At 38.3% G+C, this 24722-nt stretch overlaps 1 long non-coding RNA gene across 1 annotated transcript; it reads left to right on the top strand.

The window, feature by feature from the left end:
- Positions 1 to 1322: 1322 nt before the first annotated feature.
- On the top strand, positions 1323 to 24402 carry LOC113953798. Its single transcript, XR_003530020.1, has 4 exons — positions 1323 to 1378; positions 11434 to 11566; positions 17281 to 17385; positions 23792 to 24402. It is a non-coding gene; the product is annotated as an uncharacterized LOC113953798 (long non-coding RNA).
- Positions 24403 to 24722: the final 320 nt, after the last annotated feature.

Raw genomic sequence — 24722 nt, 5'->3', positions numbered from 1 at the left:
ATTCCTCCAAAATTATAGGTCCAGAAATGTAAGTCAAGGCTGGCTGTGGTTGCTAGTGGACTAATTCACATTGGCAGGAGATATCTGAGTCTCAGAGCAAGCAAAGGTTTTAATAACCAAAGAAGCTGAACATTGTTGACCAGCCAATAGTGACTGACACCTGCTGAGCATTCACCTGCCTCTTGGCATGGGCTGGTGCAGATTTGGTCAGCCATGCGAGAAATTTTGTCTCCATCACTGACATGTTTAGTTGCCCATCTTCTGTAGCACTAGAGAACAGCCATGGAAGTCAGAGACCCTATTACACACATATCCACTTTAATAGACCAGAACCATCTCATTCTTCCGTCCAATAAAAATTTTCCTGCTGTTTTATTCTCTCCCAGCTGCTGCCATTTCAAGGTGCAAATGAAATGACAGATGGGTGTTTCTCCTGTCATGCAGGAAAGTGACTTTGGACAGCTTAGGTGGCAGCACTGACAAACTTGAAGTGAGCATGAATCTTCCAAGAGAGAAAAAAAAATGCATGGGAGTGAACATTTTAAAGTTCACTAAAATGTTTAATAAATATGACATTTCAAAATTATAGTAAGAGTAAACATCAACAAACCTTATCGATGTGAGCGATGTTTCTTCTTTAAAAATAGCAGCTGCTGGAGAGATGCAAGTAAAAATTCTCATGTATATTATTTTAATTATGTTTAAGCATTGTAGCTAAAACTGAAACATTACAATATGGCATTAGACATTAAAAGATAATGTGTGGGATTTCATATGATTTGAAATACGTAGATTTATGGAGCTGTTTAAGATTTTGAATATGAGAAGAAAAAATGTTGTGGTATACTAGCAATACTACTGTGTGTAAGAAACAAGAGATAAAGGAAAAATTTGCTAAGCAGTATATATCTATTTAAGGAATAGTGGGCAAAATTGTATGCATCATGAAGCTGGAGCCACTATAAACAGCTTTTCTGAACCTCTCACTAGTGAGAGTTTATTACTTTAAAAAAACACCTGCAATCATTCAAACACAGAATAGTTAGGAAATAGTATATTTTTTTAAATGTCAGAGCTCTATGGCAAGGGAACAATAACTAATTATTCCAGAGTGTGGTGACTTATTCTGTCCTGTTAGATATTCCTTTTTACTTTTCTCCAGACAACATGAAATTATATGCTTGACTGATACCCAGCTCTTAAAAGGCATAGCCATTATTATATATTAGCATTATGTTGTCTACAATGTGATGCTGTGTCAAAGGAAAATATAATTTAAACTGTATTTTTTTTCACCTCCCATCAATAGTAGCTTGCCATATGTTTCTCTGGGATGGAAGTTTACATTTATCAAAATACGACTCACTTCATGAGGAAGGTAAGTGCATTTTTTTATTTTTCCCAACCCCTACCCCAAGATAAGAGTTTTAGATTTAAAGGATAGCAATGATATTTCGTTGGGCAACAAAATAATCATCACTGCATAAACTACAGCATGAACCTGGTGTGTTCCTTCTTCTCCAGTTCATAAAAATTACCCCTAGGAAGTGAGTCTTTAGAAGAAAACTCAACTCCCCCCTTAAGCAAGGAGGGATTTAAGCAAGTAGTCTTCTAACTGAAAATTCTGTAGTTGATGTATATTCCTGCTTCTCTAGTATTTTTATGTTTAGCACTGAAGGTATAAGCCCAAGCCATTAATCAGATATTCCTGCCCCGAGAGTTCTTGGGTGTTGGACAGAAATACACTATAGATTATAAAAGTGCTATGTAGTACATGGAAATGCTTGTATGACAAAACTATTCAGTTTCCCTGGCTGTGATCAAATTTGACATCCACATGAATGTAATGGTACTGCGTATGCTGAGTGCCCCCAGGTCAGTCAGTAGGACTAATTGTAATATGCTGTTTAGACTAAATAGGAGTGCAACTTTGAATGTAACCCATTTCACGCACAAAATATTTTGAATCAACAACAACGAAAAAATACATAGCTAGAAACTTTCTAGTCCATCCTAGATAATATTTGCTTGCATTCATGTTTTAAAATATTTCATACCAACTTTAATTGGTTTCAATAAACCCAAAGAACCAAGAAAAAGTGATACAGCAGGCAGAGAATGGCTAAGTGGAAGACTGAATAATAAGCAAATATCAGCCTGACCGCCTTCGATAGAAGCACACTTGTTCTCTCAAGTAGAGAAACCAACATTGTGCTTGAGAGAGCAATCAGATGAATTTGAGACAAGTTGCAGCACATTTTTCACATGAGCTCTCACATTCTTCTGAGACCTCTGCAATGCATAGCAGAACCAAAAAAGCATCAGAATTTTTGTCATGACACCTTGCTGAAAGCAACAGGAAAGCTCTGGAAATTACGATGTAGCTGTCTTTTGCAGTCAGGAAGGGACATACAGAGTCAGTGTCCCAGTTCCTGGGAGGTATACTGCTTTAAAACAAGCTGATTTTAATCTGCTACTTTGAAGTGGTTGAATATAAACTGTTCACTTTCTTTCTTTGACAGAGACTGTGGAAAATAGAAGTCCCTTTTATTTGGAATGGTAAATAGACCTATTTTTTGTTTTGCTTTCCATTGTTAGATGAGAAGTGCAGAAAAAAAATTTAGGACATCTCATCATATCTTGGTGGTGTACAAGCCCTGCCAGTACCTCTATTTTCAGTTCAAATCAAAAACTGAAATGCAAAGAGCAGAAAAATAGTAACATTTCGTTCTTCCAGCAAGAGACCCCAAAAGGACTGTAGGAGGTGTCAATTGCAGAGAATACAGAACAGCAGACCTCTTCAATAGCCCATATTTTGAGAAACAGAGGCTTGAATTTCAAAGTCAATTGTTGTGCTATATAGCCTTGGTATCCCTTCATGTTCTGTCACTTCAAGTTATTTGTACTAGAAATAATGGGCTGCAAAACTGAGGTTAAGGAAAGGCTAGATGCTGTGTATGACTCCTAATTTGTCCTTGTACCACAGGTTTATCTGAGAAGTGAGCCAAACAGCCAGGGAATAAGGAAGAGGATAAACTCATAGGAACAGCTGTCTACACAGGCTAGCCTGTGGGGGAAGGAATTAAAAAAAAAAGCAATAGCCAAAAAGACATAGGGGAGAGAACAGAGAGTGAAGAACTCTAGAAGGAACTTGAAAGAAAACTCTTAATGAATTTGTGCTCAGGGTAGGCAGTTGCTTTAGTGAATTTGGGCACAATATCCATATTAAGTTTTAAATTGCTTATCTGGATCAGAAAAGACTGATAATTCTCACTCTTCAGAAAAACATACTGGGGTTTTTTTCTAGTTTCTAAGGTGTTTGATGCAGAAAGTGTGACACTAGCCTTAGACTGTGCAGATTTCTCAGCAGGAGAGATTTCTGAAAAGAAAGGAACACTTGGAAACTGATTTGACAGGCAATTTTTATTGTATAAAATTAATGGCAGCTGTTTGAAGCTGCTCATGTGTCTGAAACATTAAAAAACCCACAGCTGAATTTTTGATCTGTGAGCATAGAAGATCAAAAAGGCATTACATTTTTGCCATATGGTTCCAAAGTGTGGAGCATAGCCACTTACTTCCATGTATGCATTTTAAACCCTATTTGTAAGTTAACCATACCTATTTTTCCAGATTTTCTGGAAATAATTTTGGAAGGTACTATAACTATTCTGTTACAGCAACTCAGACCTCACTTCCCCCCACAATATACAAAAAGGTGTCCTCTTTCCAACTTTTTATCACCTACAATGGATCATGTCATGGATAAAGACTGTATCTCACTACACTTTTTTCCAGATGTTTTTTGAAATCAAAATACTTCATTAAAAAAAATTAAATCTGTTAACAGTATAAATTTTTAGTGAGAGTAACAGTGAGAATCATGGGCAGACAATTTGCAGAGGTTCTCTGCAGGTCCCTTCTGTAAACAGTGAGACCCCTATACCCTGTTTACTCACATGTGGGCAGCCCCAAGGCTGCACTGCTTCTTAGTATAAAGTGATATAGCATTGAAAAATGAGTTCTTGCATCTTGTATTTCTTTAGTAGATTGGTTTATTGTGGTGATAAATTTGGAACAATGAGATTATTTGATTAAACCTCCTCAGTCACTGCTGAATGGACTACCCTCCTTGTAGAATTAATAAAAAGGCCAAGACACCTCATTAACATGCTTGGTATTGAGCTGGATTGGCAGCAGTGCAGTTTAATCCTGCCAAAGGGCATTTGCTGAGGAAAGTCAGAAAGCTTTTAAATCATATTCTTAAAGGTTGAGTCAGGAGAAGATGACCTTGCAAAAGCTGTATTCCTGAACTGTCCAGACTTCCCCCCAGCCCATTCACGCTAGAACTGCTTAGTGCACAGAACAATACGTTAAATAGTATGGCTTCTCCTTGTGTAATTCAATGCATCAGACTTCATTTTGCTGTGCATGTTGATTGGAAAGCTAGATAGAAAAGCTTAGTTTTGTAAAAGCCACATACACTAGCATCCTCTAGCAATTTTTTTTTTTTTTTTTGGTAGCTGAAAGTATACTAGCATCACTTGATGGTCTAAAAGTAGACTTTCACTTACAATAGTTGATACAGACACACCACATCACTTTCACCAGTGCCTCACAGTCTTTCTAAGCAATTACAGCTCATAAAGACATGGAGAAAGTGGATGAAAAGCATGTGTGTATAATCATGCCTATCAAAATATCACAAAGATCAAGATTAATGTCATCATTATTGCTTCAAATCATGCATCTATGGCACATAACTACATTTACTTTATTGTCACATAAATTGCGTTATAGTTCTCAGACACAACAGCCTATAAAACAGATCTCAACCTTCTGGCTTGGAAATGCTGTTTAGATTATTTACTCAAACATGTAGAGCAAATGTCCCAGGTAGTTAAAATATTCTTTACAACTGGTTGTCTAGATGGAAATAGGCTTTTTGTATGTAGATACGAGCAGCTGCATTTCTCAACAGAAGCAAGAAGTGCTGCAGCGAACTAGTTTCAAGTCATAAAAATTTAAGGCAGAGTTATTCACCAAGCTCAATTAATCTATTTCAAGCTGGTGAAACTTCACCATCTTTATGGAGTTGCTTTCAACATCTAGCCTCTGAATTCACAGATAGGCTCTGAAGAGTGGCATGAGTTCTGTGATTGTCATTTTATCATATTTTCAAAAGAAATGTGGCTGCAAGAAAATTTTATTGCAAGTGTCTTAACTTCTATTTTCGCTTAAGTTAAGCATGTAAAAACATATCAAAAATTAGTAGATCCTTGTGTTCCTTTCTTGGTAATGTTTCTTCTAACGTGCATTTTTATATTCCCTTTCTCTAGGCTACCTTTATTGGTTCTGAGCTAAAGGTTTTCCCTATATGTAGTTTTTCCTTTGCTGGCTCATGCAAAATTCCTATTCAAGTAAAATTAGAGGAATGTGAGCCATGTTAGCAACATGATGAACATGAGGCAATATGTGGAAGGCAAACTAAAACCATCCATATAGGTAAGGAAGAGATCACATAATGCTTAGGTATCTTCATTAAAGAAGGGACACTCACCTTGACTATGTCGAAATACAGATATTGTCCTTGAAATACTAATCCAGAGACAAAAATTACAAAAAGTTGTCCTAGGATATAGAACTCCATGGCACTTCAGGAAATGACAGTGCTATATGAGATTGAGGACCTGTGAGAAAGAGGGAGAGACATTCTTCAGGCTACTGTGGGTTTTTTAATTGAGTATTTGGCTATAGAGATAAGTAAAAATGCTAGCCTTGATATTCTTTGGTTAGAATCTGTATTAGAGAGAGAAAACTAAGATATTGCAAATGTCCCTAATAGGATTTTTTTAATGCCTGCCAGAAATATCAATTTTAGTTGCATCAAATAACTAAAAAAAAGGAAAAAATTAAAATAGTTAATTTTTTTCTCCTGCAGTTGATTTCACACATTAAAAACTTGATAAACAGCAACTTTTTATGCTTTACTGTGAAATGAAGAAGTAATTTTCACCCTTTGTATCGCACATGGGATTCTTATATTGCTTTCAATGCATTTTTGTAAACATTGGAAAGGAAATAAAATAGCCCCTATAAAACATAGCCAATGTTACTGCCTGAACATTGTGCTGCAGATAGTGTTTTGCAATCCTCCAGTACTCATACACATATAGATCAAGAGTTTTAGCCCTCAGCTGCTACTAAAATGAATGTCTTGTAACCTTAAATATATTTCTCTACTAAAACAAAACAAATCCTCATCACAACAGATTTTAGCCTGCCTTGTGACACCAATTATGGATAAATATTTTAGTTATTCCTTTCATTGTCATATCTAAAATGGCCTTTTTTTGTGACTTCTCCTCACACCTGCTGCATCGTCAGTTACTATGATACCATTCAAGACAAAAGCCCACCCACACCATGCAGTAACTGAGGTGGTCATGCTGTTCCACATGCCTCAGGTTCACTTTGACTGCGTTAGTCCATAAATAGTACCTTGTCCTTACAAAGCTGAGTAAGAGCTCCCTTCCCTATCTCCTCCAATAGATGTGGATGTTCTCTGACTTACTTGGTATAATACTCCTGAATATTATACAAAAGCAGAGATGTTGTAGTGTACAGAAGCCATTTTTTTAAGCCTAATCTTAACAGCCAAACTAAAAAAACCTGAACAAAATATGCAGCTCTGCTCACAACTTTTTAGAAATACACAACAAGCATGGAAGTTACAAACAGTAGTTTTTCTGACAATGTAGTAATCCATGGACTAGCAAGCTACATTGGCTCCAGTATATCTCTCACTAAAGATTAAATATTTCTCTTTCTTCTGTGATTAGTAGCTTTACAGAATGTGCTTATATTATTTTAGTATTGAGATACTTTATGATAGTAGGACAACTAAACCCAAAAATTCTACAAAGTAACTGAAGAAAAGTTTCCATTGATTGAAGCAAGACCTTTAAATTAAGCTGATGAAAAATATTTGTGCTTATTTAACAATTTGCCAGTTAGTAAATCTGAGTGATGACTTTATTAGACCATTGTACAATTACTAAGTAGACCTTGCAAAACAGAAAACAACAGAAACAAGAGTATGTGCAAAGAAAATATGCTGCTTCACAGTTCTTCCAGAGTGCATTTATACTCCAGAGAGAAAATCTTCATGGTATTAAGGGAATCTGTATCTATCATGACAGCACACCACCAGATCATATTCAAAGGTTTATGAAAAATCCACACTCACTCCCCATGAGGCAGCCTAGGGATGGAAGCTATTTTTCGGGCTTGTGTATCAGCAGCATGAACAAAGTTTCACCATTTAGGAGACACTGCTTTATAATGGAAAAAAAGGGGGAATTGGTTTCAATTTCTCACCTATTTTATTCTCATGAGGCAATAGGACTGCACAGGCTAACATCACTTTTCCTTAAGTAAGCAGATCAGATTAAAAATAGACTGGGTACGGCAATAAGATGCCATCTTTACAGTCTCACTGTGCTGCAGTTTTAAATCTGGAAGTAGGGCAAAGTCTCATATGAATCCCTTACAGCCATTTGTTATGCGAAAGAGACAATACATGAATTTTCCTGTTTGCCTGGGACAGGAGAAGGGGCTTACATCTCAGCAGAAAACATACAGGTTCAATACTAAACAAAACTATCCTTACCAAAACAACAAAGTGCTTCTCTTAGGTGTGTTTGCTGGAGCCTCCAGCATTATGTGAGTAGCTAGACACACATCAAGTCATGGATTCCATCTTGTCCATCTCTTCTCCACAGTGGTGACATCAATCTCCATTGTTCACTGGCAGCAGCTATTTCATGTGCCAGGCCAAAATCAAGCCAGTAAAAACAATATCAGATTTCTAGAGAAGTGTTGTTGCAGTTGCTGCTGTTATTCCATTTAATGTTTTGTATTGCATTAGTCAACAGGTACCTCATTATTTGCAGCCTCCTTGCTTTTTCCATTTTATTACATTTTAGTTGTCAAACAAGATTGAAAAGAAATAAATCTTGGAACTGGTGTAATGACTTGTTTTCCCTATTCCGAATGTCCATTCTCTGGTTAAGAATGAATGCTTTTTCCACTCCCTTCCAGAGTCACCATCTCATCTGATAAATTTTAGTTACTCTTGATACTCCTGCCTTACCCATGAATGTGCATCAGCTCTATTGCCTATGATCCAGCTCAGAGCTGCAGAGATCATTATCTGTCATGCCTTTCAGAAATTCGGTTTGTAGCACTAACTTTTCAAAAGATTTTTTGCTGACATTTTGTAAAGATACAGATGAAGCACAAAAGAGATTGCAGCCTGCAATGCAAGGGAGTGTTAGGCAAAGCACTGCTTGCCTGCTTCCATGACTCCAATTTCACCACACAGAATCACAGAATATCTTGAGTTGGAAGGGACCCACAAGAATAATCCAAGTCCAACTCCTGGCCTTGCACAGGACAGCCCCAAAAATCACACCATGTGCCTGAGAGCATTGTCCAAACACTTGAACTTTGGCAGGCACATGTGAGAAGTAGTCATCAAAATGACAAAACAGAAGCAACCAATCACAACAGAAAAGTAGACAGTACCAAGAAAAAACACAGAACCTCCTCCCACTACTCAGAAGCAGGAAAGGAAATTTTGTGAGGAGAAAAAGCCTGAACATCTTTGAGAACTCGGATTAATATGGAATCTAAATTGCTGAGCATCAGACAAGAAGGTATAGTTTTCCATCAGTGGTAACAGTTATCAGCATGTAATTTTCTTCTAAAGTTCAGCCTGCCCTCTATTATCTTGTTCTACAATAGGCAGAATGGCTGCAGAGCACCCTCTCATCACCTTGGGGTCTACCTGACTGCAAGGGTTTGCATCTAGTACCACCTGGGTTGTGGTATTGCTTGACACAGACCAACAGGATAAGCAAATATACCAACTAAACTGATTTACAGAAAGTACGTGTACATATGTAAAGGTGGGAAATAAAACCTTTCATATGGCTATGAGCAATTTTTTACTGAGGATAAAAAGGTAACGTGCAATTATGCTGTTCACCTGCACTAAACATATCAATTCTATTTTTAACTTGAGGTTAAAAAGTTTCACTCCTCCCCACTTCATTACTTCTCCTTTCCTAAGCACCTGTTAATTTTATTTGGTTTTAAGTTAATTACCCACATAGACTCAATCATTGCCAGTGTTCACCAAAAGGCACCAAGAGCTGAAGGGAGAAATAGGAAAATATCCCTGAGAGTGAACTGTGCAATTTTGGAATATGGAACTGTCCAGTGCCAGCATATACATGTTCTTACCCCCTGTTAGTGCCTTCCCAATAAAGTACGTGTGTCTGCATACACACACACACTTATCTCCAGATCATGGTATTGATCTGCTCATTCTCCAAACTGCTGTACCAGCTGTGGGCCCCACTGGAGGCTGCTGACATAGGGAATTTTTACCATCTTCTGCAGGAACATGGCCAGGCCCTAAATAAACAAAGGATCTACTTGTAAAGATGTACCAAGAGACTTATTGTCCCTCCCTTCCTTTACCTGGGATCAAACTTAAGCATTAATTTTTTAATAGAAGGACAGTTTTGTAGTCTCTGTCCTCTTTGATCATCCAGGAGGTTTTAAAAAACAACCCATTGGTTCCCTTCCTTTTGAAGTTGTACACAGCAGGATCATTAGCAGTAGATAAGCAGACAGATGTAGTGCTCAGTATTAGATTTCCACGGTCACCATAACAACATTTAGTAGGGATGCTGAGCTACCATCATTTAAAATGAGACTGACAAGTGCTGCAGAGTTGTGGGCAGGTGACTTAGCTTTTGTGTGGAGGCTGTTCTCTCCAGCAGCAAGCCAAGAACTTGGAGAAGGACCAAACAAGAGGCCAGAGCATTCTGGTGCTTCAAAGGAGAGTTGGTAACTTTCAGCTCTGCTTGTCTCCTGAGAAGAGATGAAACTTTGCAGACCTAGGTCATTCATTTTGCAACTTCTAGTTCTGGCTGATTTGCAGCTTCTGCTCTAATTGTCAAGCTGTAGAGAAGCTTCTGCAAACACTTGCCTTCTCTCCCCTCTTGCCTCTACCACCCCAACTTTATGGACCATGATTAGATGCAAATGTAATGAGCTCAGTTCAGAATTTGAGAGTCATTTATGCATAAGCACTTGTGTTAGATTTTCCTTTTCTAAACATAGTTTGAGTGGAAATTGGTAGTTGAGAAGTAATACAAGAGAAGTTTCCTTTTTCTCCGGAAACCAGATGTTTAAACTGAGTTTAATTAATTTCTAGGCAATTATAAACATTATCAATGTGAATTAACAGTCTTACCTTATCTGCAGCAAGATAACATCTTGTCACACTCAAAGTCATAAAGTCATTCCAATGAGAGCTCCTTGATGGTGAAATGCAATTATCTTCCTTCATATTGGTTGCTTAGTTCTAAGACTGGCAGGCAATATATGTTAGGAATCAAGTGCCTGGTTAAAAGTGCAGAAGAGTTGTTTGCAATATGTATTTTAAGTTGAGCTGAAGTGATTCCTAAATTTCTATCCTATTTAAAGATAAACAGTAAGAGATCCCTGAGGTGTGACACGGGATGTTTTATGGTAGAAGCTGGTAGGAATTGGCAGTAACCTGCATGTCACTGGTACTTCTATGACAGTTTCTAGCTGAGAATCATTTCTATCTAAATAACAATTCTCTGTGCTGTAGGTAGCTTCATCTTTATCTTTTATATTATGATAGTACAGCATAAGATAGAGATTTAATTAATATCACCAAAAGTTTGTGTTTGACATGCAAATGAAAGCCCGATTCCTAGTTCTGGTATTTAACCTGTGACACCCAATAAATGATAGTGAAGCTTCAAACATGATCTTTCTACTGGAGGTTACAAACCCAAAAATCCGTAAGTAACAATCTACACCAGTGAGCTCACCTAATATCAAAGACTTGGAGGTAAGAATAGTTTGACATTCCAGCGATAGCACAAGAGTTTGCTGTCAGGAAGAACAGGAGGGAAAAAGAAGATGACCTTAATTTAGGACTTTCTTGCCATAATAGTATTGGCAACGTTATGCCAATACTATTGGTATAAATATGCCAATGTTTATGTAAAGCATTATTTGTAGTGACAGTGGACACAGGCATCAAAAGAGAAGCCTGGTGGAATGAGTTTTGGTGCTAAATAGCATCAATACACTAGGCTATCTCAATAGACATAAGTGAAAAATGACATTTCTCAGAGTTTGGAGAGATTAATTTCAGAGCAGTCTGCAGCCTCCAGGTGGTGCAAAACAAGGCTTTGAACAGGTGATTTTAGCGCAAAGCTCCATGCAGAAGGTTCTGCTGCTGCCACACTTTGCCACACCCAATTACTAGCACTTCTTGTCTGTATAATAAAATCTATTCATTTGTTTCCTCCTCCCTAGGAAGGTGCAGCAGAGAAAACACGTGATGAACTCTTCCACAGCCTCTATTCTCTGTCCCTCTGTGCTGCTCATGAGGAAGGAGGTAGAGAAAACTGGGAGTAAAGTTAAGCCTAGAAATAAGACAGTGGTGAGGGTAAGGTGTTTTAAGATTTAGTTTTTATTTTCTCATGATCCTACTCTGATGTGATTGGTAGTAAATTAAACTGATTTCCCCAAATCAAGTCTGTTTTGCCCATTACAGTAATTGGTGAATGATCCTTCCCTGTCCTTATCTCAACCCACAAGTCTTTTATTATGTTTTTTCTCCCGCTGCCCAGCTGAGGAGTGGAGTGATAGAGTAGCTTTGGCAGGCACCTGGCATCCAGTAGAACCAGCCCACCACACTTCTCTATTTATCCATCAACCTGAAAGAATTTTGGTATTCAAGAGTATTGAGCTACTTGAATTCTAAGAATTGTTTTGCTTGCTAGTACATCAAGGCTGACATTGACACATGCATACTCTTCATTAACAGGGAGAAAATGCATAGAAGGGAAAGCAGATCAGACTTTGCAATACTTTCCAAAATACCATGTCTAAGCTAAAGGAGGCATTATCAAGATCTTATAAAAAAAAATCTAACAGCATTTCTCTCTTCTTGCCTGCTTTGATCAGTTGTGAGGAAATTAAAAAGGCTGTCACTGATTGACCTTATCACCAGAATCCTGTTCAGATGAATGATGCAATTAACACCTCTGAAAACGTTTAGTTGACCATTCAAGCAGTCCAGAATATCATCTTTCTCCAAGTAAGCTTTTTATAGTTGTCATTTATAGATATCAATAAATGTCAGAGATATTAAGTGGAAAAATTGTTCTAATGTAGAAAATGCAATCTATAGAGAATTTTTTTTCCTAACAAAACCACATAACTTTTCACTACTCTGTCCTGAACTGGAAACTCAACTATTACTCTGTAGATAGAAAGATTGCATTCAGATTTTGATTTTTGAAGCATATTAGCTTAACAAATTAAGTGTGTCCAGTTCTGGGCCCCTCAATTCAGGAAGGACATTGAGGTGCTGGAGCATTTCCAAAGAAGGGCAATGGAGCTGGTGAAGGGTCTGAAGCTGTCCTGTGAGGAGCAGCTGAGGGAGCTGGCGTTGTTTAGTCTGGAGAAGAGGAGGCTCAGGGAGAGACTTTATTGCTGTCTACAACTACCTGAAATGAGGTTGTAGCCAGGTGGAAGTGTCAGCCTCTTTTCCCAGGCAACTAGCAATAGTCTTAAGCTGCACCAAGGGAGGTTTAGGTTAGATATTAGAAAGAAATTCTTCACAGAAAAGGTGATTAGACTTTGGAATGGGCTGCCCAGGGTGATGGTGGAGTCACCATCCCTGGAAGTGATTAAGGAAAGACTGGATGTGGCACTAAGTGCCATGGTCTAGCTGACAAGGTCATGTTCTGTCATAAGTTGGACTTGACGACCTCAGAGATCTTTTCCAACCTAATTGATCCTGTGATTTAAAAAAAAAAAAAAAAAAAGCCAGAACTTTGTTTTACCTATTCTTAGCAGCTCAATTGTTAATTTTAATTAAAAAGCCCTGTTAAACTACTGTTTTGTAGTATTAAAGTGTTTATCTACTCTTCATATGAAATAGAAGATCTACAAATATGGAAAAGAATTTGGGCAGGTACTGTGGTTATGCAATTATTAATATTTGAGTTTAAGTCTTTAGTTTTTGGAAAAGTTTGATTGGTTACAACAGGGGGTATTCATTGGAATTTTTCAGAAATAATGTATTTATAGATATCTAATACACCTTTTCCCAAGATAGGATATTTAGAAAATATAAAATCAGCTGCTTTTTGTGAATATATCTACTGCTGCCTATTTAGGACTACTTTAGAAGATGTACTACTATATTCAGCAGTAGTCGCCTACTGCAGTTCATCATTCAGAAAGGGATGTAGGGAAGAGCTCAATACTCCATCACCACACTTTCAATGCTATCTGGAGTCCCAGGCTGGCTGGGAGTTGCATAAACATTCCAAGTGCCAGATAGATAGGATTATTGGGATTTGAAGTCAGGCATATGCTCTGAGATCATCGAGAAGACAGTTCATCTCCAGTGCATTCAACAGGCTTCACAGGGTTTTCAGAATACTTGTCTGTAGATTATCTGTCTTCAGAAGCAAGAAAAAAAAAGGCACTATTAAATCAACATCAAGGAGACTGGCAATTTCACCTCCTGCTTTTCTTGAAGCATAGGAAGAGAGGACAATCCAAGAAACCAGTGTGCACAGGAAAATACAAGAAGACTGCAAAGAGGTTCCCTTTGTTGAGCTTTCTTTTAGAGCTTTCATAGCTCCACAAAACAGATCTCTTAATTTTGCAGTTCCATCAGATCAGCATTAACTAGTGCAGAGATCTCATTGACTTTACACTGCAGCTTGTAAGACACAGCAACATCTATTTTCCAACCAAACTGAAGATCAAATGCGGCTTACCCAAATAGACACTGAAATAATGAATGAGTATGGGCTAAAAGGGTTCCTTCAACAGTGATAATAGAAACCTAGAGCACCTGCAGCTAATGCTGAGCACACAGATCACACGGCCAAAGCAAGCGATATTAACAGCTTTATGTTACTCTTCCTTTTTACTCTGGATAGGAGTAAAACCTCAAACAATAACCTGACAATGTTAGCAAGATACACATCACTCTCTCACTCCCACTTTTCCTCTATGAATATCAAATCCTCTTATGCAAAGAGGAAACAAGAACTTTAGAGTAAGCAAGTTGTCACTAGTAAGCAGTCTAATCTCATATGCAATACAGTTTGAAACATCTGGGAGGTTCCTCTTTACAGATTATGCAATTTCCATTTTTCCACATGAAACATCTATGCTTCAACATTCAGTATTCTGTATTACAAAGATACATATCCTAATTCTTGTTAACACAATGAATATTTGTATTGCATAAGCAACTAGTTATAGGTTCTGTGATCATGAAGAGAAAAAAAATAGAGCATTCATATTTCTTAGTTAGACCATTAAAAAATTGTTAATATATTCCTCCTATTAAATCAGGTAAACCACAACACTAACAGCAGCATAACACAGAATGTACCTGCTAGAGATCTCTGATTCAAAAGCTTTTATAGCTCAGTTATGCATTATGTATGTGATTAGTGGATTCTCTTTCCAGCTTAATCAAGCTTAACTGCTTGAACTGCAAATACTCTCTATTCTCAAATTACTGAAAACAATTATACAAGTACAAAGAAGTTTCATTTAAGAATTATGTAACTGAAAGTAGGAATCAGCATTGATCCAATTAATGTTTAAGTTCTGCAGTTCTGTAACAGAAGCCAATTAATATTCAGTGATCATGCAAAACATCTTCCATAGAGCTAGAAATGTGCCTGAAGTCCATCAGCTTCTGAGGGGAGAGGTCACTAGAACTACCTTAATAAGGGCTATTTAAAAATGAAGAGCTGGATGTGGTGGTTTTGCTAGTAATTAACAAGAGTTTCTCTACTTTCCATGAGAAATCCCTATCCTAGATTCATTATCAGTATTTCTTTTCATATGCCTAACAGAACTTTGGCATAAAATCCCCAGCCATAGCCCAGAAGCAGACTTTTTCAGGGAATAGCTCCTCTGCCAGCCCAGCCTTTCCTTCAGCAGCCCTTTTCAGACTGAAGCTCCAGCTTCCCTCAACCCTCACCAGCAAAGACCTCATTCAGTTTGTTCCCTCTCTCTTCCAGTCTCTGCAATTAGATGATCACAAAAGTAACCAAAATTACTTCAGCTGAAGCACAACTCCTAGTGAGAGTATTCAAACACAGCTCTTTCTACTCTGAAGATCATACCCTTTGGTAGTAAGTGTTCATATCGATGCATGAAATCCGGAGTGTATTCTGTGGAAACATAGAGCTAATTTTATTCTTTAAATTAAACTGTTCTTCAGAGAATATCACTGTTATGAAGAAAACATTATACTCTAGGTACAATTCCTACTAAATGTGTTTTCTCCAAGATAAGACTGAATCCCTTACTCATTAAGTATCAATTTGGTTTTCTTTTAGCCTTACTTTCTATCAAAAGAAAGTATTTCTTTATTAAAAAGCATTACATGAAACTGATGTTATCATGTCATCTTGGTATCTGAACTGTATTTTCTAATACATAATTAAGCAACTTAAGAGGTTCAACACATTCACCCTCTGTGACTTAAAATTTCAAGTCTTTTCTGGTGTGGGACAGGGAGGGTTGTGAGTTTGTCCTTTCCCCTCTCACAAGTATATTTTGTGGCATCTCACCTCAGAACAGGGCAGATTCCAAAACTCACTTAAATTGGTCTATGCTGAGGGGTGCTTTACTGTGATTAAAATATGAGCTTACATCCTAAAAGATCTTATGTTTGAGTGAGGGAGCTGACCTACCATAGGGTACTGTCCTATTGCTCACCAGCACTACAGCGAGATACCCCTGGGCAATGATGGACTCTTCTTAAATCTCTAAATTACCAGTTTCTCACTAGATTCTCACCAGGAATCTTCTTTGAGCTACATAGAAGGGAGAATGGGACAAGGTCATGTTTACTGATAGTAGACCTAGAAAAAGAAAGGACTAGATTCCAATTTCACTGCTCTGGTTTTATGTTGTCACATAATTACAGAGCTTCATTTCCTGCTATAAATTGAAAAGCTCATTGCAATACATTTTTCCAACTATAATTGCATACCCATGTAATTCAATCCTTACTGTATTTTATACTGTGCATTAAATGAGTTGCATTAGAAAACAAACTCGATGGTTGTTAGTTGTTAACACATTTAGGGAATTAAATCAAGCTTAAAACCATTGCTGAAGCATTTGACACAAACCTCAAAGGCAAATCATAATACAAATCTTGATTATTTACCCTGTTCTGTAGATCCTTATTGCCTCTTTGGGTAGGAGAGGGAGCGCATGCCAATTTACTTATACTGACAACAGTTTCTTAATAGAGTTGTGCACCTCTCATAAATAATGTTTTGTATGCACTCATTAAATGTGTGGCAGGGGAAGTGGGTGGCTGGGGAGGCAGAAAAAAAGCCTTTTCTCCATGGAATCAGTTCCAAGGATGGCTTTGTCTTCATTTTGCTCCAAAAGGGCAGGAACTGACTGAGGTACTCTGCAGATCCAAATCCTCATCTGCAGATGTTCTGGGTCTCTGGACTGTGCAACATAAGGCCATGAAGTCCTAGCCACCTCTAGTCTAAATTTCAAAAGACAAATGTACTACCTGTGGTCTGGCAGGCTATTAAAAAAAAAAAAAAAAAGCCTGACTCGCAAAACAGTTTAACAGAAGCAAAACATATACTCAGGCAAGAATATTTATTCCTTGCTGCCTGAGTGTATGCATTTGTCTCCCTCTAATCTTGTGAAACCAATTATTTTATTCACATTATGTCAAAATTCCACTCCACTGCTTCCTGCTATGCAAGGGAGGTATAACCACTACAAGAAGGTCCTGAACCTCTGGGTCTTACACAGTCCAGTTAGGTAGAACTTATTTCTTCCCTTTCCAGTTCTCTCACAGTTTTCAGCCTATTGTCTTCTCTTGGTCTATATGAGTTTATAGGTATGTTCTTCACTGGGAAACATATCTCCTTTTGATTTCTGGTATGACTGACATAAAATGATAAAGTGGTTGGCATTCTTCAAGCAAACCCCTGGGAAGATACTTTACTTAAATCAATTTGTACAATATTCAGAAAATACTAGATGGACAGTGTAGGGCAGTAAGAAAGATGTCAATTAGCTTGATACAGTTTGCTTCTTCATCACATCAATCAATTATGTCTTTTTTCCTAGATCTGTGCAATTTTTTGTAACCCGGATCATTATTAGAGCTTTATGAAATTAGGAAGAACAAAGGAAACCATAATGCTTTACACAGCATAAGCCATGACACTACAGGTGAGTCTGGGTCTCAGAGGTCCATGCAAACACTTTCTGCAAATTTCACAGCCTAACACTTCCAAAAGCACAGTTGGCTTTCTGACAAAACACAGTCTCCCTGGTGAAAGCAAGACTTCATTTAATGATATTAAAAAAACCAACCAACCAACCAACCAACAACAACAAAAAAGCAACCAAACCTCCTCATTAAAAAAAAGTATAAAACAAGTAATGTAATATTTCTTTAAAAGGCAGCTTGAGAAATTGTTTGTTCTGATTCATTTAAAATTTGATGCCTCGAAGTTGTGATTACAACTAACGTAGGAACCTGCAATAGTAAGATTGTTATGAATCTCTGTTTCCTACACAAAGTATTAGTTTCAACTGATAATTGCTGTGAGTCATTTCTTTTCATATCCAACCTTTCATCAGCATATATCCAAAACCCCATGAAGCAAAGTTTATTTTGTACATTTTAAACAGGCAAACTACAGAAAAGGAAAGACAGTTCCCCACACACTCAACTGCAGTGTGCCAACTACCAAGTTTTGGGAGTTGTTTTGGACTACAAGACCAAAGCAGAGGAACAGGTTGTACATGAGGGCAGGCTGCAGGACCTACACCAATTGTCAGCAACTGGCAGCTTCATGAAACTGGTTCTGCTGATTACACTGCTTCTAAAGAGGGACTCGGAGCTGAAACCTCCCACCTGTGGTCACACTGCATATCCTCCAAAAGCCTTCACCTGCTATGCTACCCAGCACGAGCACAGGCCTTTCATTCTTCCCATAGACACCTGTAGAAGCTTCAAATAAGGTTTCTTCAGAGCTCACTCTTCCCCAGAGTGCTTGGGACAGAGACACCCATCATCCCACCACCTATCTCCAAATAAGAGGCCACAAATTAGCATGACTGATATTAGAGTAAGAGCATGTTGGAATTTCACAGCAGCAGATGGACCTCTGGAAGCTGCAGCCCTTAGCTCTGTTAGGTTTGGCAGATGCAGGAGAGTCCTGCAGCTCCTGTGAGCCCCACAGCTGCATCCCAAAATATTTACATGGATCAAGAATTTCCTCACTACCCCACAAAGAGCCTAAATGTGAGCTTTGGCAGGCAAGGTGCTGCCAGAGAACAGCAGTTTCAAGAGCAATGATCAGTTCACTCTGCCCTCTCCATGCCACTCAGTGGAAACTCTGGACCTCCTTTTTGGTTGGTATGAGGCACCTGGGGAGTTTTGCTTAAAATAAGATCCCTCACCCTTCCCATGAGAGCCTGCAAAGGGTTCTCTCACGTTTGTTTCCTACATGTAGATCTCATACAGACCCTTCTCATTTTTCACCCTTCTCCAGGACTGCTTTGAGAGCTCCCTCGTAGTGCAGTCTTGCCTAATTGATTTGGGCAAGAAGATGAAATGGGCTCCTTTTAACCCTTTCCAGGCTGCTACAGTGGAAGAAAAGGGTGCTTGCACTTCCACAGGGGTTATGAGCTGTTACTGTAATTGTATCACAAAATGGGCTGGTCTGATGTCTGTGGGCTGGTGAGGCTTATACAGCAATGCAGCATTCAGCTCCACTACTCCCATTTTTTTAAAGAATGTTGATCAAATGAATATAAAGAACTGCTGTGAAGTGGTTCAGGGACTGGAGCAAATTTGTCACTGAGAATGACTTTAAGAAGTAGTTTATTTATTTTGTCCACAAAGAGCCTAAGAGTATTGACCATAGTACATAGCTATTTGCATGGAAAGAGGAAAAAAACCCCTAGTATTAATGATCTCTGTAATCCAGAGCTACAAAAAATCTCAAATGAGAAAGCTCATGTTTTAAGTTTGCATGAAATGTAATTTTCAAGAAACCACCCACGAAGAAAATTAATTTATTCTTTTTTTTCTGGTTTAGTCTTCATTATTTCAGATCTTATAACTTGGTTGCAGTTTCTATTTTTTTTATTTAATATAAAAATCATTTTACCTCTGTGCCACCAATAAAAATTATCCTAAAATTATCCATATTAGAATATATATTTATTAAACACAGAAAAAATGAGGCAAGTATGTAAGCCTGGGTGCTTGACTATTAATTATGACTTTGGCAGAAACCCAATTTTTAGTATCTTTTTTAGAAAGGACCATATGTTGCTAAAGACATTTTAGGACTAAGAGGCAGGGCAGGCTAGAAATAAGCTCCTTTTCAGAGGAAATAGAGGCAAAGTCACTTTCTGGTTTGGATATTAATCAATTTATGGGAGATTCCTAGAGAGTCTGATAAAAAAGTTAATGGGTTTTCTCTGTGGCAGTTCTCCTTAGAAAGTCTACTGAATATCCATGGGGAACTTAAATCATCCCTCCAAATGCATTTTTAAATTTATGTTCTTGAAATATCTCAGTAGAGAAGGTATTCTGTATTAACTTCTCTAGTTATGACAATAGTTTCTCAAGCAGGCTACTGCTTTAATCTTTATTAAACTTTGTAAAGATTCTTTCAAGAGAGTTTAACTATGGTTGAAACCATGTCAGCTTTTGCATAATTTTACATGATTTTACCTTCTTCATGGAAGAAGGAGCCAGCAGCTCAGCTTCTGTCCCTCTGGAACAGCGTGCTGTCCATCGTGGTGCAGGAGATGCCAAGAGTGGTAATGTACCTTAGCTGAGGAGGTCTGTGGGGAGCCCTGGCCTCCTGCACAGCCAGGCTGGATGGAGTGCAGTGCGGATCTCTTCCACGACACGTGCTGGTCTGTTTCTATCTCTGAAATGTGGCTTGGCTACTTGAAAAAGCTGGGAGATCTGCAGGTTAGAAATGGACATTGCAAGTGCCCTCTCCTTTTGAACTTGGCCCCAAGGATCTGTACCTAAAGGTCCTTTCCTGCCTTCACATGAGATTTTCTGTGTTACTTCACAGAGAGCATGAAAAAGTCTAATGAGAAGTTCAAAAAGTGTGGTTTTGGGTGCTCCTAGTTCCTGTCTGACTTCTAAATCCAACAAACTCCAGCCAAGTGAATGTACTTGCCAGAGAGCACGGCTGTCACCTCAGCAAGCCAGCCTTTGCTCCCAGAAAGGGATGCCATGGGTGCCAACTCTTGATGTTCATCTTGGCATGATGCTGCTTCTGGAAACTGCCATAGAGAGACAGAAGCAAAAACACTGCAAGTCTCCACACCACCCCGGGGAACATCCTTGATCTGCCTTTCTGTGTTCTGTTTGGCCAACAACCTGGCTCATAACCTGGGGGTTTGTAACAAAATCACTAGAATGGTATCTAAGGGAAATAACAGCCCAGCTCTGGCTCCCTGGTGTATTTTACCTATGTAGAGGATGGTCTTTGATGGCTCTTGGGAACATGAGAACAGGACAGGTGGATGCATACATGCAATGCTAGTGAAACCTAAAAGAGAGCAGTGGTGGAATGGCAGAGAAAAGCACTCTTTGAACTGTCTGTAGTCTTTGAAGCCTGGGATTTTGTTACGTCTTTGTCTCTGCTCCTATACTAGACAAAACTTCAGTAATAATATTGTCCATTCAATTCTAAAATTCATGCTTCAGTACTTGCCCCAGTGACTTCGTGCAACAGCACAATCCACCAGTTAATGAAAATCTGCATAAGGAAACATCAAATTAAAAAACCCGTCTGTTGGACCAAGGATGCAAGAAGACAGGACCGTGACTGCATTGCAGGTTCGCAAGGGGTGTAGGCTGACATTTTTAATCTTAAAGCAATAACTACAAAGCTGTAGGTGTCTTTTAGTGGGAGATGACTAAGGTTTTGGTGTTAGGTTCTCTAACACACAACCTGGTAGCTGAAGGAAAGGCCCCCTCTGCCCCAGCTCTGAACAACAACTTGCTCAGTCTATGTTGACTGGATACTTTTACCTCCATGGCTCACTGCCCTGTTGTTACCAGCATCCCCATCAACCAAGTTGTGACAGGAGAGTAAAAATGATTAATGAAACAAATTCTCCTTTTTTACCTCACAACGAAGTTCTGGATGTAGGCGTGTTTCTATAGTAACAATAATGTCCTCAGAAGAATTTGTTGGTTTATCTTCTGGATTAATTCTTTGGAGTCTTATAATATTTGGACTTCAAAGCATCTTTCTTCTCCACAGAAAGCAGATTGTTCTTTCCCTTATAAGGACGATCCAAAATTAAATAACATATTGACTGACATTTAGTATTGCTGAAATAAGACATTTTTACAATTGTATAATGCCAAAACCACCCCAAACCAGCCCTTACCCCCCAAAATTAGCTAAGCATAGGAGGAATATATGTGAAATATGCTGAAAAGAATGGAGGGAGGGAGGGAGGGACTGGTCTTTGGTAGAGCATGGCAACATCTCATGACAAGAAAGAGTGCAAAGGTGTTTTTCCTAAAACACAATCAGTCCATAATTAAGCCATTATATATACTCCAGAATACCATGTAGTATCTCTTTCATAGGATGCAGGTTTTGACACTTTTCTTGTTTGCAGATACATTTATACAGATGCTTAGTAGCATGTATTTTTATGCCAATGTGATATAAAAACTGCTTGAACTTCCAGAAACACTTGAAGATTCTTTTGCCATGCCCTGATAACAGAAAAATCACACAATGCAGTTACTTCATGCTGACTCTTTGCAAGGGGTCCTCCACACTTTCAGAAGCATCAATGTATTTCAGTCTCCACGCTGTGCTGAAATTAGTTTGTGGCACCGAAGGTTAATTCTTTTCATTTTAAAAGAATAAAGATTTATTTTTCTAAATATGACAGATCTTTAGGACAGAACATAAACTAAACCATCCTAATTTCAAGTGAGTTTTATGGGTCAGTACAGTTTACCCACCCAGAATATGTGAATTTGATCTATGTGACACCCCTGTGCCCTTGCAGAACAAGGTCTGGTGCACTTCTGGGGTCCTCTGGACTGTCCCCAAGAGAAGAAGGAGGATAGGCTCGCTAAAACCTACCACATTTTGAAGTGATTTAGCCATGAAAACTAAACTTTAAAAAAAAACTTTAAAAAAATATTGGAGACTATTCTGGCCTATATTTCTTTATTTTAAAAACTGTCCCAAAATCTGGACATGGCTCTGGGCAACCTGCTTTAGTGAACCCTGCTTGAGCAGGGAGGCTGGACTAGATGGTCTCCAGAGGTGCCTTCCAGCCTCAACTGTTCTGTGATCAGAGGGTTTTATTTTTTGCCTTGCCGCAGCTTTCTGCAGAAGCATTCCCTCACATCTCAAAGCTGTAATACCAGGTCAAGACTTCTAGTTACACGTGCCCTTTTTGTGCAATGCTGGCCACAAGGGACAGAAGCTTGTCAGCTAGTGGGAGGCAAGCAGAGACACAGAGATACTACACAGGATGTGCAGAAGTCACCAGGGAAAACACAATTCTCCTCATTACCCAGAAAGAGCTAACACCTAACAGGGTGCAAAATGAGCAGCAGAGCTCTGGCAGATGTGGTATGCGTTGCTGTGGGACCTCACAGCTGCACTCCAGGTGGCCCTGGGGCTGTTGTACCATCTTCTGTTCCTTCAGGGATCTGAAACAGGTAAAACAGAGGCTGAGGTGACTCATCAGGCGGGTTTAGAAGGTCTACCAGTCAGATGCAGTATCTTCTGATATCCTAGATCCTCCTAAAACACTATTGACTTGCTCTTAGTCTCCAGTTTTCAATATCACATAGTTGTTGGTTGATTTATCTGAACTGATACATACATTGATAAATATACACATTTTTACCAACTTGAAAAAAATATCATCAAACTGTTGCATAATACCTGGGAATAAGCATTACTAATGGAATATTAACCTTTCCACTATTACTAATCAAGAGTATTAAACTTGCAAAGAAACACAGAGCAGTCAGAAAGGTGTAGTTTCTGAACACAGACAGCGTTAATGCCTGAACTTGAACTGTGGCAAAAGAGCAGCTACAGCTGCAATATATGCCACGATTTTCTGCATTTTGTACTCTGTAAATACTTTGACTTATGCTCTGACAGTAGTGTCAATCTGGGAAACCAAAAACTGTCATAATGAATGTTAAGAGACAAAAAAATCTGGAAAAGTAAAAAAAAAAAATAAAAAATTGTTCTCTTCATGGGAGAAGCACTTGCAGATATGGCAGATGTCAATGGCATGGCTGCTACACATGGAGCCAAATAGCTCTGCAGAGGTGATTTTGCATACAGTTTTGGGAATAACTCCATGTAAGAGAACATGGAACTATTTGTCCTGGGTTTAAGTATTTTTCTCTTCAGATTTTTCAGGATAATGCTCAGAGACTGCCAATCATATTTACATCACCTCAGGGAAAATATAATTTCTGTCATGATTTCAATTATTACTTCCAAATACATCCAATCCTCTATGTACTACTTGTTTCTAAACTGGCAGTGTGCAAGATTTCAGTCTAATAAACTGTTTTCTTCCTTTTCAGATCCACCTTTTTGGCATTTGAACCCAAGTACATAACAACTGAAAACTTATGAAGACTGAAGACTGGTTGAAAACTGATATGAAGGCTGAAGCCTACAGTATCTATCTGTTTCTTCACATGATTTGAGTATGTTCCAAGACTTTGGATTTTCCAGCTTCAGCATCTTTTGTGTTGGAGTTCATAAAATAGGCTGAAGAACTGTATTTGTTCTCAGCAGTTTTGTTGAACTGGAATACATGTGAAAGTTTCTTATCTCCTAAAACAAAGGTAATGTAGAAGGTATGTGTTATTTTTCTGTATGTAAGAAACATCACTATACCTATATTTTGATAATAAAATAAGGTGGGCAAGTGGAGGGACACGTTCTCAATGACTATTCAAAGTATGGTATTCATACTGATATGGATAGAAACCTTAAGTACCAGTGAAATCCTGGGAAATAGACAGGTTTCTTCCTGAGAAAATAATCTATTTTCATTTGAAGATCTTACTGGCTCTTACTAGTATTCTTAAGAGTATTTAAGTATTTATTGTTCAATATACATGATCTCTATCTTATCTGTCAACTTCTCCTTGAGGCTTGAAATAAAACCAATGCTTTCAGCATTTCTTTTCTACAGGTCCATTCACAACTTTGTGAAAAGTTATGGTGTGGTTTTTTTCCTCTCAAGACTATCCCAGCTGAGTTTTGGGTCAAGCAGACTCTTTGGAAGGGTATCCCAGCTGCTTTTCAAATAATGAACATCTTAGCCCACTTTCTCCTGAAATCTGTTAGGATCTAGCTTTGAATCTGGCTCTAACTGAATACTCATCAGCCTCTGAGGGAGTAGTAAGCTAACCTATTCCATCTCTTTTAAGGTATTAGAAAGCAAAATGCTGGAATTTTTCAGCTGTGAAGAAAAGCAGTTCCAAAGTATATGTATGGCCAGGT

Source organism: Corapipo altera, unplaced genomic scaffold, assembly GCF_003945725.1.
Source record: "Corapipo altera isolate COAL_440 unplaced genomic scaffold, ASM394572v1 2c, whole genome shotgun sequence".
In the NCBI taxonomy this organism is placed as follows: domain Eukaryota; kingdom Metazoa; phylum Chordata; class Aves; order Passeriformes; family Pipridae; genus Corapipo; species Corapipo altera.
Note: the sequence above shows the minus strand (reverse complement) of the source record. Positions and strands in the feature narration are given on the sequence as shown.